The 3,275-nt window shown below is 42.8% G+C and overlaps 1 protein-coding gene across 1 annotated transcript in view; it reads left to right on the top strand.

Moving 5' to 3' along the window:
• Window positions 1-1,170: 1,170 nt before the first annotated feature.
• The window catches only part of LOC133545043 (neurogenic differentiation factor 4-like), a 7,233-nt gene continuing 5,128 nt past the window's right edge, over window positions 1,171-3,275 (top strand). Inside the window, exon 1 of the mRNA XM_061890342.1 lies at window positions 1,171-1,327. The gene's annotated coding sequence lies outside the window, so the exon portion shown is untranslated. The remainder of the gene's footprint in view (window positions 1,328-3,275) is intronic.

Below are 3,275 nucleotides of genomic sequence, written 5' to 3'. Positions count from 1 at the left end.
CTCAATATATAACATATATATATCCCATCCATCCATCCATTTTCTACCGCTTATTCCCTACGGGGTCGTGGCGGGCGCTGGTGCCTATCTCAGCTACAATCGGGCGGAAGGCGGAGTACACCCTAGACAAGTCGCCATCTCATCGCAGATACATATATACATACATACATACATATATACATATATACATACATGTATGAATATATGTATGTATGTATGTACATATATATATATGTGTATATATATATATATATATATAAATTATAAATATATATATTATAAATGATACATTATTGAATAAAGAAATAAATCAAAACTATACTATACACATCTTTACACACACACACACACACAAAAATATATATATATAAATTATAAATATATATATTATATATATTATAAATGATACATTATTGAATAAATAAATAAATAAATAAAAAATATACATATAAATAAATAAATCAAAACTATACACATTTTTACACACACACACACACACACACACACACACACACACACACACACACACACACTCATAAAAAAATATATATCTATCTATATATATATAGATAGATATATACATACACACACACACACACGTTTTTACATATTTTCTAAAAGTTTGGACATCTTTGACCGAGATGGTTAAACTCTTTATTTGTGAGCTCCACATTATATCCTTTTCTGAGCATTTATCTAAGAAAAAAAATTAATCGAGATGACAACACTAGAAAATAGCACACAGCAATTGAGTTTTATGACAAAAAAACCAAAACAAAACAGTGATGACTTCCAAAAGTTATGTTAAGTTATTCCATTCAAGCCCTCCTGCCCCAACATTTATTGTAAGTCACTGTGTTTTTTTTTCCGTTTTTTTTCTTTGGATACTAAAAGACGTGATATTGACCCGGCGGGGCGAGTGAATGCGTGGCCCTGGCCTCCCGGGCGACATGAACTTATGTGCAACAGTGGCTGCAAGAGGGCATGCAGCAAACACCTGCTCACATGCAACTTCAAGCTGTCACATACAGTTAGGCTCAGGCGGCTGAGCGCGTCTCCCCGAACGTGCTGCAACAAAGGGGCTCCCCGCACACGCACAGGGGGTGGGGGGGGTTGCCTCCAGCCACGGGCCGGCCACGCGCAACTTTGCTGGCGGATGTAGGAGGAGCTTCTCAGAGGAGGTTAAAGCCTGAGCCCCTGCAGGGTGACCCTCACTGAGGCTGTGCTGCAGCTCTGCACACACACACACACACACATCGGTGATTGATGGACACGCCAGCCAATCTGTGAGCTTCGGATGCAAGAAAAGTCACCTTCTCGAGCGCAGGTACGTCTTCAAAACATTGATGGACTTGACCCGATTCGGACTTGTGATCGTTTACTACTTTAGAGCATCCTGGGCTGCGAAAGCAAAGCAGCATTCTGAGTTATTTATAGTCCTGACGTTCCGTGCGTTGCATGGTGGGACCCTCAGTACATCCCTGACTTGCTATTCCCTGACTCTTCAGGGCTGAGAGTCCAGTCTTCGGTCAGGGTCTTCTAAAGATCCCCAAAAAATCATTTTAAAGGCCTACTGAAATGAGATTTTCTTATTTAAACGGGGATAACAGGTCCATTCTATGTGTCATACTTGATCATTTCGCCATATTGCCATATTTTTGCTGAAAGGATTTAGTAGAGAACATCCACGATTAAGTTTGCAACTTTTGTTCGCTAATAAAAAAGCCTCGCCTGTACCGGAAGTAGCAGACGATGTGCACGTGACGTCACGGGTTGTGGAGCTCCTCACATCTGAACATTGTTTACAATCATGGCCACCAGCAGCAAGAGCGATACGGACCGTGAAAGCGACAATTTCCCTATTAATTTGAGCGAGGAGGAAAGATTCGTGGATGAGGATATTGATAGTGAAGGACTAGAAAAGAAAAGAAAAAAAAAGTATAATAAAAAGCGACGGCTCCGGCAGTGTGAGCGTTTCAGATGTAATTAGACACATTTACTAGGATAATTCCGGATGATCCCATCCATCCATCCATCTTCGTCCGCTTATCCGAGGTCGGGCAGCGGGGGCAACAGCCTAAGCAGGGAAACCCAGACTTCCCTTTCCCCAGCCACTTCGTCTAGCTCTTCCCGGGGGATCCCGAGGCGTTCCCAGGCTAGCCGGGAGACATAGTCTTCCCAACGTGTCCTGGGTCTTCCCCGTGGCCTCCTACCGGTTGGACGTGCCCTAAACACCTCCCTAGGGAGGCGTTCGGGTGGCATCCTGACCAGATGCCCGAACCACCTCATCTGGCTCCTCTCGATGTGAAGGAGCAGCGGCTTTACTTTGAGTTCCTCCCGGATGGCAGAGCTTCTCACCCTATCTCTAAGGGAGGGCCCCGCAACCTGGCGGAGGAAACTCATTTCGGCCGCTTGTACCTTGTACCCGGATGATCCCTTATCTGCTTATTGTTTTAATAGTGTTTTAGTGAGATTGTAAAAACATACCTGAAAGTCGGATGGCTGCGGTGAACACGCCAGTGTCTCAGAGAGAAGCCGAGGAGCCAAGATCACAGCTGCCTTTTTTGACAGCTACTGCAGGAGGACGCATAATCCACTTATGTCTATAGTAAGAGACGACTTAATATCACAATTTTCCCATCCAAAAACATGCTGGTCGACGTAGAGAAACATGTTCGCTTGACCGCTCTGTGTTAAAGCTTCACGACAAACAAAGAAACACTGGCTGTGTTTCGGTTGCTAAAGGCAGCTGCAATCCACCGCTTTCCACCAACAGCATTCTTCTTTGACGTCTCCATTATTAATTGAACAAATTGCAAAAGATTCAGCAACACAGATGTCCAAAATACTGTGTAGTTATGCGATGAAAAGAGACGACTTTTAGCCGTAAGTGGTGCTAAGCTAATATGTCCCTTCCAACCATTAACGTCACAAACACACGTTATCATTCCGCGACGTTTTCAACAAGAAACTCCGCGGGATATTTAAAAGTGCAATTTAGTAAACTAAAAAGGCCGTATTGGCATGTGGTGCAATGTTAATATTTCATCATTGATATATAAACTATCAGACTGCGTGGTCGCTAGTAGTGGCTTTCAGTAGGCCTTTAATACCCGTGGAGACCTGGAGTTCCAGACTCTGGAATACTTTGCACCAGTCCCTCTGTGATCTTGACTGTGTTAAAACTTTTAAGAAACAGTTTAAAATAGTTCCCTTTTTAGTAAAGCTTTCAGTTAATGCACCTTTTTACTATCATTTTTAATCCACTTATGATG

Source organism: Nerophis ophidion, linkage group LG02, assembly GCF_033978795.1.
Source record: "Nerophis ophidion isolate RoL-2023_Sa linkage group LG02, RoL_Noph_v1.0, whole genome shotgun sequence".
Classification (NCBI taxonomy): Eukaryota; Metazoa; Chordata; class Actinopteri; order Syngnathiformes; family Syngnathidae; genus Nerophis; species Nerophis ophidion.
The sequence above is the reverse complement of the archived record's forward strand: the minus strand, read 5'-3'. Positions and strand labels throughout refer to the sequence as shown.